The sequence below is a fragment of the Ochotona princeps genome, chromosome 19 (assembly GCF_030435755.1).
Source record: "Ochotona princeps isolate mOchPri1 chromosome 19, mOchPri1.hap1, whole genome shotgun sequence".
In the NCBI taxonomy this organism is placed as follows: Eukaryota; Metazoa; Chordata; class Mammalia; order Lagomorpha; family Ochotonidae; genus Ochotona; species Ochotona princeps.
In genome coordinates this window covers 16,762,045-16,777,708 of record NC_080850.1, presented here as the reverse complement: position 1 = coordinate 16,777,708, position 15,664 = coordinate 16,762,045, and the positions used below count along the sequence as shown (strand labels likewise).

General features: G+C 45.0%; 1 long non-coding RNA gene across 1 annotated transcript in view; it reads left to right on the top strand.

The window, feature by feature from the left end:
* Positions 1-15,664, top strand: part of LOC131482675 (uncharacterized) — a 75,938-nt gene that overhangs the window by 56,062 nt on the left and 4,212 nt on the right. The window contains exon 3 of the long non-coding RNA XR_009247226.1: positions 15,066-15,200. This is a non-coding gene — a long non-coding RNA (uncharacterized LOC131482675). The remainder of the gene's footprint in view (positions 1-15,065; positions 15,201-15,664) is intronic.

Sequence of the window (15,664 nt, the reverse complement as noted above, 5' to 3'; positions counted from 1 at the left end):
AAGCTACTATAAGGATAACTGACAGTGTTTGCTATCATTTTTCTAAACATGATTCCTAAATCCTTTCTGAGATGACTGAATTGAGCTCATATGTTTGCATTTTATTTCATTTCATTTTATTTTTTACTTATTTGTTCTATATAAGAGGCTGAGACACAGAGATCCCCCTTGCTGATTCACTGCCTTAATGTATAGTGGGGCTAGGCCAGGATGAAGGCAGGAGCCAGCAACTCTATCCCAATCTCCCACATGGCTGGCAAGAACCCAATTAGCGGAGCCATCACCTACTTTCTCTCAGGGCCAGATTAGCAGGAAGCTGGAATTAACAATGAAACAGAGACTGAAACGCAGGCTCTGTGGTATGGAATGTGGCCTCCCAGGTGGCACCTTGCCTGCCTGTGCAAGAGGTGAGTCACGGGCATGTTAAGGAGGTGTCGGTAGCCAAGGCTCCCTGGGCTTATAAATGAAATATGAAGAGGGTGCCTGGTGCAGTGGCCTAGCAGCTAAAGTCCTCAACTTGAATGCACCGAGATCCCATATGGGTGCCGGTTCTAATCCCGGCAGCTCCACTTCTAATCCAGCTCCCTGCTTGTGGCCTGGGAAAGCAGGTGAGTATGGCCCAAAGCCTTGGATCTTGCATGTGCATAGGAGACCTGTAGGAAGCTCCTGGCTCTTGGCTTCAGATCAGCTTAGCTCCAGCCGTAGCGGTCACTTGAAGAGTGAATCATCAGACAGAAGATCTTCCTCTGTTTCTCCTCCTTTCTGCATATCTGACTTTGCAACAAAAATAAATAAATCTTTTAAATAAAAAGAAATATGAAGAGGGCTGCAGGCATTGAGATGTAGCGGCCTTTGATGCCTGCATCCTGTGTAGGCACTAGTTCGTATCCCAGATGCTCCACTTCCAATCCAGCTTCCTGCTAATGGCCTGGAAAAAGCAGCAAATGACAGTCCAGGTACTTGGACACTTGCCAATCATATGGGAAACCTGAAAGAAGCTCCTCCCTCAGGCTTCAACCTGGCCCAGCCCTGGGTATTGTGGCCATCTGAGGAATAAACCTGGAGACGGAAGGTCTCTCTTTCTTTGTCTCTCCTTCTCTCTGTGTATGACCCTACCTTTCAAATAAATAAATAATATGTGTGTGTGTGTGTGTGTGTGTGTGTGTGTGTGTTTTGCTTTTGTGAATGGGCCAGCACTAGTCACCCACTTTTGTACTGTTCCAGAAAGAACTAGAAAGATCAAGCAGCCTCTGTAGTCATCAGTGCGTACTCCTATCTGGTGGATGATAAAATACCTGATCCACTGCAGTGTGGGATTGGGAATACAGACAACATGGGCCACCCAGTGCTGTCTTTGTGGTTCACCATTGATGGAACCCATGCCCTTGACACAATTCCAACTTCCCCTACTTTCCTGGAGTTCCTCCCAGAATCAGCCACTGCTCAGGTGTTTCTCTATCCTTAAAGCCTTAAGAGCTCTCAAACCAGTATGAGTTGCTTTATTTCACAAAACCACTCTGTAGTGATGCATTAAAAGCTAACCCTGTTATGTCAATGGCACTCCTTCACTGCTAAGGGTCCAAAGGCTAAGGATTGGCTTGGTTTGGGTTTTTTTTTTTTTTAACCTTTTTAGTCTAAAAGGTAGTATGCAGCTTCATCAATCAACCATGGAGCCTTAGTAGGCTTGTCTTGATGCTAGATCAAGCTTTAATATGGACCATGCCTCCTGATAGTCAGTGGTGTTGGAGTCATACTCACTAATCTAGAATTCTGGCTATTAGAGAATCATGATAACCACTGCATACAGATGACCACTTTCCCAAGACTTAGGGAGACAACACGTAGTTTCCTATACAATTAGATCAAACAATTGCACCTTTCATTGTCCAAAATGCACTTTAAAAAAATTAATGAGACTTGCAACTCATTTCCACTAACATCAATTTTGGGTATACCCCAGATGTACAGAAGTTACTAAGGGAGAATTGTTGCATACTAGGACATCGACTGGTAGAGATTTGCAAGGTTTCCTAAAGATACAGGATTCTTTAGGCTGCTTGGTCTGTTTTGCTAGATGAAAGGATGGTTCATAGTAAAGATCTGGAATGGAAGGGAAGGTCTAATTTCTCGCTAGAGTAGAATTAGGCCTGTGGTTCCAGGGCTTTGAATTGGCCCTACCAGGTCGCATACCTAGAACCAGTGAGCTCATTGATGGCCATTGGAACCTTTCCTGTCTCCTCAGGGGTAGGAGGGGGGTTTGGGCACTAGAGGAGCCAACCCCTGAGGTCATCTGGGCAGACAACCCACCCTGGACAGGTCTTAAACATGGCTTCCTGCCATCCTTGACCAGGACTGGTTCAGACACCACACCTCCTTGCTGACTGGTAGAACCGTGCAGCCTATTCCCTGGCCTTGGCATGTGTTTCCACCATGGCTCCAGGCGCTGTGTCTTCCCACAGGCAGGCAAGGCTGTTTTGCCATCAGAAACGGCTCAGAGGAGGGTGGGGTGTGATTAGCTCTAAATGAAGTTCTAAACCACTGATACATGAAATGAAACTATTTTTCTCTCTTTTTTTCTTCCCCTTCCCTAACCTGCTCCGCTGATGTAAGTGGCTCTAATTTACTTTCCCTGGGAAAAAAACAAAGCAAAATGAAACAAGGAATGGCAAAGAGATGCTTTGGCGAAGGGCAGTGCTTCTGCTCCAGATAAAAGGCAGTCATTTGCTGCTTTCATGGTGTCAGTATTAATTTCCAAGCAGTCAAAGCCACTGCTAATTTATTTACAGAACAATCTCCTTGCCCAGGAGCTGGGCTGGTGAGGCAGTGGTTTCCAGCCTCCAGCTTTGTTTGTTGACAGGCTGATTTCCCACAAGGCCGTTTCCACCTGTGTTTCTGTTGTTTTTAGTGCGTGTCTCCCTTTCTTCTCCCCCGCCACCACCTCCCTGCTGGCTGCTGGAGGCCCTTCTCATCTCCCGTCTCTCTCATCCACTTCTTCCCTCCAGCCCCAAGGACTCCTGGCAGGGCTTTGCAGTCACTCTGCTCTTGGAGTCTCTGCTGGGGAAATCCCAGGGGGCACTGCCTTGCTATCTTTCTTTTTCTATCCCCCCCCCACCTTTTTTTGTTTCAAGGACAAGATTCAAAAGAGCCTGCTACACACAGGTTGTAGGGTGCACCTTCAGATGTGCCTTCAAATAGGGACTGAGCAATTTGAATACTTGTGCTCCTGGAAATCAGTCTGTAAAACTGTCCCCAAAGCCCATTAAATTCTGCAAAATCGCTCAGCTTTTGAGGGCTTCATGATGAAGTCCAATCTGGGGCCCTGCTATCTCACTGGCGAAGTCCCTGTCCCCAAAGACTCCTACAGTGGAAATTATCTGGTGGCTGATTTGGCCCTAGCTCGTTGCATATCAAAAGGTGGGAGGGGGTATCCATGGAGCAAGCAGGATGCTCACTGCATCCCAGAGCTGCCAGCCAGGTAGGTAATGTATTGAGATGTTTAAAGTACAGCTCACATGCCTGAATGCGTACCTGCCCCTCTGCTGGTTCACAGCTCGTATACAGTCCTACTAGGGCATGGAATAGGAAACAGGTATTAAATAGCCCATTTTGCAGATGACACGTTGCCACATTCGTGGGAAATACATCGAGACCAAAACAGACATCCCAGCAGCTATGCAGCCTGCCCTAAATTTGCCATCTTTGATGCTGTACTGGTTAAGAGAGGCCAGAAGTAGAATTTTGCAATGAAAATATGCCCTGGTCCTGATTTCTCAGGCGCGGCATGGGATATGCAAATGATTTTTCGCATTGAGTTTGCAATTTGCTGTCCATCTGGATTCAAAGGTTCTCTTTTTTTATTTACATATTGGAAAGGCAGATATACAGAGAGGAGAAGAGACAAAGAGGAAGATCTTCCATCCGACAGTTCACTCCCCAAGTGGCCGCAATGGCCAGAGCTGAGCCAATCCGACACCAGGAGCCAGGAGTTCCCCAGGGTCTCCCATGTGGGTGCAGGGTCCCAAGGCTTTGGTCCATCCTCAACTGCTTTCCCAGGCCACAAGCAGGGAGCTGGATTAGAACCGGCACGCATATGGGATCCCAGGTGCGTGCAAGGCAAGGACGTTAACCACTACCCTATCATGTCGGGTCCTGGGTTCAGAGATTCCTCTTGTTTGTGTTTTAAGGTGCTGTGTTTAAAATACTCATCTCCCAAAGGAAGGCAAAGGGAAGAAAAGTACAAAGCTTTGTCCATTTGGAATCACACAGTTATGCTGTGGGCAAGCTGGAAAGTTAATAAAGAACTCAAGGCCTGGGAAAGAGAGTTTGGCTTTCTTTGGTGGATGAATAGGAAAGTAAAAGTGTAAGAAATGGCCTGTGGTTTCCATCTCTCAGTAATTAGACAATTAAGCTACAAAAGTTTCACTTGACTAACAGAATCTCTCTTCGCTCCCTCCTCACCCATAAGCCCCTGCGCCTTCTTACTCCCAGCCTGCCCCCTCCCAAGTCTCTGCGCGATGGGGGTGCCATCCTGCAGTTTGAAGTCTCCGCGGATTTCTTAGTTCTCAGGCCTGGATGCTCCGTGACCAGCAGCTCCTCTATTTGTTTTGGAAGTGGAAACAATGTCATTTCATTGCCTGCACGCAGAACTCCCAACATGCCTGAAACAATTTCACTCAAACTTCCTCCCATCCCACCTTTGGGCTGAGACAAAACCAGGGAAGTTTGGGCCCCAAGGACGACTTCTCAGAGAAGTAAGGAGTGGGGAGAAGCTCAGCTGAGTGATGAAACTCATCTGACAATTGTCATCTGCCCCGTTTGCATCTCCGTGCTCGTTCTCCTGTGTCCCCCGGGGACGCCTTGCTTGCTTTCTGCTCTGTTGTGTTAGCAGTTTTCCATCCCTTCCCTCCATGGGCTTGTCCTCTGGGATGAAGAGAAGGCTTTAAACCTGTAAACTGTATACATTTTTTTCCAAAACTGACATGAAACTCGGCTGAAATTGGCTACAGAGGCCTTCATCTGATTATGCATGTTGGTGAGCTGGGTGGCTGAAGACAGGGTTTTCCTTACAGGAAGTATCTTTCCCTGCAGAGCCATGCCTTCCCACCCAGGGACTCCAGCAGCAGCTTGGAGAAGCTGCCTGCAGTAGACAGTGAGAGGTCCAAGGCCAGCAGCGCAGCACAGTAGTGGGTGAAGCCACTACTTGGAATTTTGATTCCTGACCAGATCCTGCAGATTAGCTTCCTACAGACGCAGCTAGCAAGCAAAAGACTACAGCTTCCGCCTGCCCGGGAGACCTGGATGGAGCTCTTGGCTATGGCCTGCCCTCCGCCCAGGCCTTGGGGGGATAAAGCAGTACAGAGAAAATGTCTCTGTCATCTCTCTCACCCTCTCTGTCACTCTGCCTCCAAAAGAAACAAATATGTAAATAAGTAAATCTTTTTTTTAAAAAATCAACCTCTGAGCTCTTTCTCTGAGTAAATATTTACTTCTGAAAGTATTAGTGAATTCACCCACTATGGGAAATGATTTGCAGAAAGGGTATCTGTGAGAAAATGCACAGCAACTATTAAAGCAATCATCCTCCTTCCCCACCTCCACCCCTTTCTTGTTCTGAGTGCAGTATCCAAGAGTGCTTAGCTACCTTCTGCTTGCAGACTATTTAGGTAACTTTGCAATCACACCATTACTGCCCGTGCTCAGTGTTTTCTTACTAAGCAGTTCTTTTTAAGTCGTTCAGATCACTTGCATGGCCAGTTCTCGTCTGTGAATTAGCACTGTGATGAAAAACACGAGCTTTGGAATCAGACCCAATTCTGCACTTACCTAACAGCTCGGTGGCCTTATGCAAATTAAACAACTTCTCTAAGCTTCCTGGTCCTTGTGTGTGAACTGCGTTAGAGTTGTTAGGAGGTGTGGATGAAATGTGTGCAAAACACCTAGCACGTAGTAAATATTAATGTTTCCTTTACTTGTTTTATTATTCATCTTGGATTTCCATATGCTGCTCCTAGAACATATTTTTCTGCTTATGAGAAAAGAACTGGTGTAACAAGTTTAAAAATGAAATGAAGGACTGGGTGGGGGTGGGGGAGGATAGAATTTTGTAGCCTAAGTTACAAAGTTAGCAGACTGGGGTAGCGTTGTGGTGCAGTCCCTGCAGCTTCTGATCTAGCTCCCTGCTGACGGCCTAGGAAAAGCAACAACAGATGGCCCAAGTGCTTTAGCCCCTACCTTGCGGGGAGTTCCAATGAAGCCTTGGCTCCTGTCTTGTTTTTTGACCACCACAGCATTCCCTTTTCACTCACACGTGTGCGTTCCAGGCAGAGCCCCTGGGCGATCCCTTCCAATCATGTTGTAGCATGTGCTATTTTGGGGAAAGCAGGTTATAGCTCCTGACCCACCTGGCCAGTTCTGGGCCCCGGTGCCTCTGTGTCAATAGGAATTATAACCCTTATTTTTTCCTATGCCAGACTATATTCTCCATATCTGTCTCTCAAAAAAAAGTAAACATCTATCTTGTATTAGATAATTGCACTGTGCACTCAAAATGCATCCTCAGGGTACAGACGTGATTTCTGCCTTTGCAGTACCTACATTCTAATGTGAGGTGTAAGTCATCAGAAAAAATAATCATAGTTTAAAAAGAGTGCTAGAAATAAATACACCAGAGATTTGAGAAAGTATATGTGAGCCAGAACCTGAAAGAGAAGTTACTAGGCATACAAAGAAAAAGGAAAGAACCTTCCAGAAGCACAAAGAACATGTACAAAGGCCCTGTCGTAGGAAACAAAATGGCATGGAGATGAAATTTAAAGAACAGATAGAGCAGAGATACCAAGATTTGCTTGTATGGTAATGAGAAGAGACAGGTCTTTTAGGAGTAGTGGGAAGTTACAATGCAGTACTACATGGTGTGATCTGTAATTTAAGGAGACCACACTTGCTGCTGATGGAGAACAAAACAGGAAGAGACTCAGAGAGGCAGTTAGCAAATACTATCAACTCTTGCTTGGGTAGTGGTAAATATTTTCTAATGCCATAATTCATGCGAGATTCCTCATTTTATCAGACAGGCAAGTTCAGGAAAGTAAAAGCCTGGATTTGACCCTTTGCTAATCATTTCTTCAGATCCCTCCCAGGAAAATGTATAGATACTAAAATGACTTGGTGGATGATTGAGAAGACTTCATAAATGAAGAAATACAGAGAGTTTATAATCATGACATTTTACTATTTATTATTGCATGACAGAATAGTTGCCTTTTTTAAGCTTTTCAGCTTTAATAATCCTCTATGACGGTTTTCATGTACCCAGAGACTATGGAAACCGAAGGTCAAGAACCCGCCAACTTCTGTATCAGCAATCTAACTGTTGGGTTTGGCACCAGCACTGTTCTTGCTGTTGAATGTTGAGCAAGACACTGTCCCTCGTGAGTCTTTCTTTGCATCTTGTGAGAGCGTTAGGAAATAACTTTTAAGGCTGTCCTTCTAGTTGGTAAGGCCTGTGGCTTGTTTATCTTGGGGTGGAACAAAGATGAGGGTCTTTGTGATTGGCTGTTGAAGTTCTTAGCGTGAGCTGCGTGGTTCTCTTGCCATGATTATTGTGCCCGTTTACCCAGAACAATATATTGGACTTTAACATGTTGAAAAATCCTTTTGGAAGTAGATAATTTTGCATCCTTTCCTCTGGGCATGACTGAGTAATGGTGTAGGTCATAGTCATAGTCCTTGCTGGCGTTGACAGGGAAACTAAAGTTTTGAGATCAACAATTCGTGAAGGCGAGCTTGCTATCATGTAAGTTCTCACCTGTGCCAACTCTGTGTTTCTGGGACTCCGACTGCTGATTTCTACATTTTGCTGGGCACCTCCTGCATGGCGTGATCAATGGCATAAGTTCTCTTGCTGTTCCCTCTGCACACAAATCAAGCTCTTAATAGCCCAATAAAATCATGAGATTCAAGGTAAAAAAGTGATTGCATTGCTCCAATGCTAATGAGACACATATATCTGAAACAACTGATTAAAGGCTCTGGAAAAGAGGTCCTGGCACAACATGTGGAGTGGGTAATTTACAAAGGTGTGGTGCATTGCAGATAACAGAATGTCAGGCACATTCACTGCAAGGCAACTTGAGTAAAATAGCTTCATTTTCCTTATGTATCTTCCCATGAATTATTAGGACTCTGATGGGATGAGCAAAAACAAGATGGCTGAGTGATGCGCCATCAGGGTCTTCTGCCTGCCAGGTGGTAGCCAGCAAATGCAGCGACCTGGCAGGTCAGATGTCTCCAAAGTATTTCTAAAATATGTTGTGCAGCCAATAATAAATAAACCCTAATATGTATGATTACATAATGATAGCCCTATTCATTCATCTGTCTGTCAAAGAAGCCATATTTGAGTTTGAGCTTCCTCCTACTACCCCCCCCAACCCCGGCTCATAAAGTGAAGAGGAAGCTTTCACTTGTCTTTAAAATTCCTAGCAACCTTGGGCTAAGTGCAGTGGGGTGGAATGTAGTCCCTTTTGCTTAGTAATCCATTAGCTAATGGGTGTGAGCCCGTCAGTTTTCTATTTATCCCTTACGCCATGAAAAGTTCACCTGCTGTGCTTGAGACTACACTTGACAAAAAGACTGATAGTTGAAACAAAATAAATATGAAGCCTTATGAGATCTGATGGGTGTGACACAATGGGCTTCATGGAAAGGTAAAGGTGAACCCAGTGATGAACACTGACACATGGCCACCCAGCACAGTGAGGTGACCAGAACTCGGTTGTGTTGTAGACTAGAGGCACATGCCTTCAGAGGAGAGGGGTTGGAAGTAGATCCACAACACATGCCTGAGTCTTGGACGCTGATCAGTGTAACTTTGTCAAGTTTTCAATTGCTTCCTTTTCCTCTTTAAGCAAGAGCCACTGTCGTCCTGGTCTACCCAAGGCCTCGCAGGTCTGGGTCTTGCCATTGCACTGGCTTCATCTGTCACCTCTCTCCCCCTTGGCCTCATCCACAGTGACCTTTCTTGGCTCCTTTGTGCATGCTGTTCACTCAGATGTTAACGTTCTTTCTGGCCTCACTTACCTTTCAGATCTTGGCTTCTGCCTCCTGCATTTTCTCAGTGGAAGTTTTCCTCCATCACTGGAGGTCAGGTCTGTAACGCAATACCCTCTTGGTTTCCTGTCCTATGAGCCTTAAGAACAGTCCGAAATACTCTAGTAACGTCAAGTGTCTCATGGTTGTCTGCTTACCTGCTAGATAAATGGGCAGTTCCTGGAAGGCAGAGACTCCTAGCCATCTTGTCTTTGGAGTGAATGGAGAAATCAGTTACCATTAGAGGCATCTCTGGACAAAACCAGCAGAGGTACATTAAAAATTGCTTGGAATTTCTTCAATTTTTATTCCTTATACTTGAGGTCTTTTTTTTAACCCCATCAAGTTCCACCATTTCCAACACCTATTATTTGGCCTATGTGGACAGATTCATCAGCAACACAGTTAAGGTCAATATACATCAATTCATAGTGTAGACCCCTTGTTCATTTTAATTCAGGCAAGAAGTATTTCTGTTTCCTGATTACTTGCTTTCCTGAATCGTTGCTCAGAAATGATTCCGCTGGCTGCTCTTATTGAGAACTAACTAATTGGAGCACACATTAATATTCCCACATCAGAGATGTCCTTTACTCTTTTGACATACGTGTTGGGAAGCAGTGTTGACTGGAGAAACCCAAGATCTTGATGATATCCCCAGCACAACCTGAGCTTGGGAGAATTACTAACTCTGAGAGAGGGCAGGGAACTTGACATCCAAAGGCAAGGATTCAGTATGACCATGTGCCAGTTTTCGGCATTCAGCAGTGTCAGTGAGTAAGAATGCTAAGAGTTAGATCAATATATAGTGAAAATCATTCCAGCAGGGGCAGGAACTTTAAAAAGAATAGGAAAGTTTGATGACAGAGGTGGTGACTTGACAGGAGATTCTTGAGTTGGGCATTTTGGGTCAATTCAGTTCAAATGGTAGAAATTCTGTCCAGAAATATCAGCTGTTGCCGAGACAGCCCAAGGCTATACTGACCAGGGCACACAGCTCTAACTCACCTCACATCCATGAACATTCTGCAGATCGAAGCGAGTCATAGGACAAGCCCACCATCGATGGAGTGGTGAATGACCCTGCATCCCTTGGATCCAATGGAAGTGGAGTCTTGCTCTGCAGGTGTTTTTCACAGCTCTTGCGCCTTCTGGGGATCCTTTCTTTTGTATTTGACTTTGATTGTTTCTGAAAGTGAGCAAGCTTCTCATTCTACTTGGGTGATTTGGTATGTTTTTAACTTCTCTAACAGGCACAGTCTATTCTGTATCAGAATGGCCACATATTTTCCAAGACAATTATTTAAAGAATTATGTGTATTTTTTTTACATGTATATCTCCTCCAAGTGAATTCCATGGGCCAGAGGCACACCCGCAATTCTTTTCAAAAATACCTTTCCAGCTGCACATAATTTCTGACCTTCAGGCTTCTGTGTGATCTTGCTAGGATGCTCTTTGCCAGGTAGTGGGCTCTTTGCCCACTTTAATCTTTTTTGAGGTTTTAACAGAGGGTCAGATGGCCACATACTTGCTTTGGAACATGCCCTTAGGTGGTATTTCAATGGCCCAGTCCTTGCTGTGGCCCTTGCCATTGGCCAATTTTTTGTTTGCTTATTTGTTTTACTTTGATGTTATTTCACTGAATAAAAACTCGATGATGAACTGTACCATTTTCTAATACAACATAATCCAGATTGTTGAGTTCCCTGTATACTCTCCTGTCCAAAAGTGGACAATTAGGAAGCTACCTATAGCCAGTCCTATATTGCATTAAAAATAGAAATTTATCGGGCCTGGCGGCGTGACCTAGCGGCTTAAGTCCTCGCCTTGAAAGCCCCGGGATCCCATATGGATGCCGGTTCTAATCCCGGCAGCTCCACTTCCCATCCAGCTCCCTGCTTGTGGCCTGGGAAAGCAGTCGAGGATGGCCCAAAGCTTTGGGACCCTGCACCTGTGTGGGAGACCCGGAAGAGGTTCCAGGTTCCCAGCATTGGATCGGCGCACACCAGCCCGATGCGGCTCACTTGGTGAGTGAATCATCAGATGGAAGATCTTCCTCTCTGTCTCTCCTCCTCTCAGTATATCCGGCTTTCTAATAATAATAAATCTTTTAAAAAAATAGAGATTTATTTACTTATTTAGTTTTTGAAAGGCCAAGCTATGAAAAGAGAAGGAGAGACACAGAGGGCGAGAAAGATCTTTCCTCTACTCACTCATTCCCCAAATGGATGCAACAGCTAGCTGTCCAGCACTGGACCAGGCTAAAGCTAAGAGCCAGAAACTCCATTCAAGACTTCCACATGGGTGTCAGGGGCCTAATTACTTGGGCCCTTTTGCACTGCTTTCCCAGGAAGGTGAAGAGGAAGCTGGATCAGAACAGAGCAGCCAGGACCTGAAGCAGTGATACCCTGGTTGAGGATGTCAGGCAGTGTTCTTCAGGCTGCGCCAAGTGTGGACTTCCGGTGCAGCCTTTGCAATTCCATGTCCACATCTCCCCATTAGAGCATGAAAATATCTGCCTTTCCAGCTGACCACAGGCACTGTTTTTCCAAATGTTCCAACCCTGAATGATACACATCACAGCCTCCCTAATCTCTCTTGGTTCCTCAGCACCCACCATAGTGCTTTAAGCACTCGGCTCAGGCTTTTCTTGCCACAATGCTCATTTCCAGGTTTCTAGTTCAGTGTGAATCAGCTGTTTCCACCAGAGTGTCATGTGACAAATCACTTCAAAGCCCAGGGACTTCTGGCAATAGCAAGCGTTGGTTTTCATATTCTAAAACACAAGGGAAAACTGGTATTGGCGGGGTGGCTGGATGCCTGCTACAGGCAGGCACTTGGGTAGTTTAGCTCCTTGGATGATGATGGGCTTGAGTTTGCTCCAAATAATAAATCTGCCAGTAACAAAGGGCACGCATGGCCGTCAGTATCTAGGAAATATTTCTTTCTTTCTTCTCTGCACTCCTCCATTGCTGACTCCACACCGTTAGTCCCTTTCCATCCTTAACTGCAGTGCTAGACCGCTGCTGTGGAGATCCACCATCTAGCATCTGCTTCCTTTGGCAGGTGCCAATAGCAGAGTGGTTCTCCTTTTTTATGTCTGGAGTTTCCTGGCACTAGGTAACATAGAGGTACTCTAACAAAAGTAAATGATTTAGAGGTTATTTTTCATTGCTATTTTTCTTCTGTTTTTGACCAAAAAAAAAAAATCCATTTTTTGAGGTGCCCCTTTGGATGCCATGGATATGATAAGCAGAATTTTCAAACTTTTATTCCTTTGAAATTTTTGTTATAGCAATTGAATAAAAATAACATGGGATAAGAGATAACCCTCTATCAGGTGAATATATTGTGATATGCACATAAAATAGAAAAACAATTCCTAAACTTGAGCGGCTAACTGTGTCATGCACTGAATAAATCAGCATGTGACTTATTTAGATCATCTTCTTAGACATATGTTTTACAATAAATACTATTATATTTTGAACAAAGATGAGGAACTGAGGAGTAAAGGATTTGAATGATATATTTTTTAAATGTTTATTTGTTTGAAAGAGTGACAGACGGGGAGAGTGGTAGAGAGAGAGCGCAGAGAGAGAAGTGGAAGCAAGGGGGAGCTGCCATATGCTGGTTTCTTCTCCCGTTGTCTGAGATGGCTGGGTGGTCCAGGCCAAAGCCAGTATCCAGGAACTTCTGCCAGGTCTCCTACATGGGTGGCAAGGGTCCAGGTACTAGAGACACCATCTGCTGCCTCCCACATGCATCAGCTGGGAGGTGAATCCACAGCAGAAGAACTGAGACTCAAAACTGTACTCCAATCACGGCCAGCAGCAGGCAATATGGTGGCCTAACTCACTGTTCCACAAGGCTCCCTGTTGTGCGATTTCTATAGGAAGTCATGTTAGTATGTACTGTTATTGAAAGAATAGATAAAAGTTGAGCATGTTGGGCTGTAGTGATTTCTGGGGTTCATGATGGGGATACAGAGTGCTTATCTTTGGAAAATGGGAAGTGATGTCATGGACTGCTAGCCTTTCATCTGATTATGACTGCCAAATGTGAAGAGATGTTTACCATGTCCCTGGATTAGCATTAAATCGTTTCATGGGCTCAGGATGCAATGGGGGAAGGAGAGAGAGCAGGGCTAACTGTTGATGGGGAGGAGATTGTAATACTTGGAGTCATGGAACTGCTTTTAGAGCTAGGATCAGGACAGACGCACAGGCAAGGATGAAGCAAGTCAGAATGAAAAAGTAGGGGAAAAACAAATGAAGCAAGGAGAAAGACAAAGTGAGAAGGAGGGAAAGTCCATGGGGAAAAGAAGAATGGTGTCAACAGAACAGTAGTCTGTATTCATCAGTCCTGTGGTGCCCTGGCACCCATTTGGGAAGTGCTCTCTGCTGTTCTGCAAACTTTGCCTCCTTAATTGACCTTGCCCCACTCTGGCCTCTCCCACCCACCACTAGCTAAATTCATCTGGCCGGTGTTTGCCCTTGGCTCCCTGAACTTGTCCCTGTCAATAGCTCCGGCCACACCTCCTAAGGGGAGGAGTTAGAAACCCCCCCCCCCCCCCCGAAACAGTGTCTCCGTTTCCCCTGCTCTGTTGGAGGAGGGATTTCTGTGTAGGAAAGAGATTTCTTAGAAAATGAAGCAATGGCAGGGGCTGGTGAATGCAAGAATGAGACAACATGAAACCTCAGAACAGAGGAGGGGCTCCGTCCAGTCAGTGGCAGAGAGGAGAGCAGCGAGAACCGTGTAGGTTGAGGGAAAGGACCGTAGAAGAAAGAGAATTCTAATGTGCATTGCTGTGGACTTAAAGTCTGTACAGTGGCCTTTGAAAGACCTAAATAAGGAAATTCGATTCCTCTTTAATTTTCAGGTAGGTTGATGTCACACAGGATCACGTGCTCACTCAGACATGTTAGGGTTACAACAGCATTTATGGCAGTGTGTAATTTTATGTTTGAGTGATTGACACATGTCTCTGTCTTCCTTAGGCAGTAATGATGGAAAGGAATAGCTCTATTTGAGACAGAATCAGAACCCCAGCCCGTAGTGCAATGCCTATCACAAAGGAGAGTCCCTGTAAGAATATGTTGAGTAAATAAATGCTGTAGAAAAGGCCATGGCTATTTGGCCTGGTTCTCATTCATTGCCCTTACTTTCCTGGAAGAATCCCATCCATACCTACATTAGTGAACAAATCACCCTCTGTCCTTTTCACTAACATTTCATCAACATCTTTGTGAAGCCCTATACTCTCCCTGCAGGATAATTCCCGGAGCAAGGTATTTCCTGTAGAGGGCGTATCATCAGGCCTGTGGCTAATTCCAGGGCTCAGAACTTTTGTTCTTAATATAGAATGTAAAAATTCTACAATCACTGGGAAAAATGTGTGCTAAGTAGATAAAAATCAGTCCCACTCTAGTATAACTCTCCAGAGAGAAGAAATAAAAGTGCCTGATGCTTAAGTAAAAAAAAAAAAAAGTAACAAAATTTCCGGTTCCGGAAACTGAATCTCATTCCTTGTGTAAATATAGAAGTGTCTGGCAAAGAGGATTCCTATTGGGAAAGGGGACAGGAAGTTGGGATTTCTCCATTAGCAGGGAAACAGCCCCAACAGAAAAACCAGTAGTTGTCTAACAAAACTTGTCCCAGTCAAAACAAACTGAACTTTATCTTGCCAATATCTTTCCCCTCAACCCCCACATTGCACCAGTTACGAACTCCTGATGATGCTGTTACTCCTGTCCTCCTCTTCCTAAACCACACTGTCTGTGCCTTGCCTGGGCTGCTGCAATGGCCTCTTCCTAAACCACACTGTCTGTGCCTTGCCTGGGCTGCTGCAATGGCTTCCCAACTGTCCCCACCTTCACTTCTGTTCCCCTTCCCTTCCCTCTCCTTTATCTACCAATATGATACTTCTGGAAAATGAAGTTACATCTTCCTTATTTGTTGTTTATTTTTACAGTGTGGGAAGTTCCCCACTACTCGTCCTGTGAATAAACATCATGATTTGCGACAAGGACAATGGGAAAATGGCAATGGAGAAAACCAGAGAAACAGATCCGCTATAAGAGGGAGCTGTGGAAAGACTGAAAGCAAGGTGAGGTCCAACAGTCTTTGTTTTCTTTCCATGAGAGTTTTGTTTGCAGGCCAGGGAAAAGTGGTGATGCTGAGATGATCATTTTAGGAGGAAAGTGCTTGGGAATGTGCTGCTGGGACAGGTGTTGCCATGAGCGAGGTACTGGAAAGAGTTCACTTGTCTGAAATATGTGCTGAAATGTAGATTCATTTGTGAGAGTTTTTTCCCTGCAAGACTGCACTGTGACATAGTAGGTAAAACAGTCACCCATGACACCAGCATCACATACTGGCACTGTTTGACATTCCTGCATTAGCTCCCTGCTAATGCACTGGGAAAAGCAGCAGAAGATGCCCCCCAAGTGTTTGGGACCCTCCGACATAGTGTGCTCACTTCAGATGGAGCCTCACTCCCTGGTAGTCCCAGCATATCTTACCACTCCCCTCCCCCCAATTTTAAAACAGCATAGCCCTCATGGACTATTA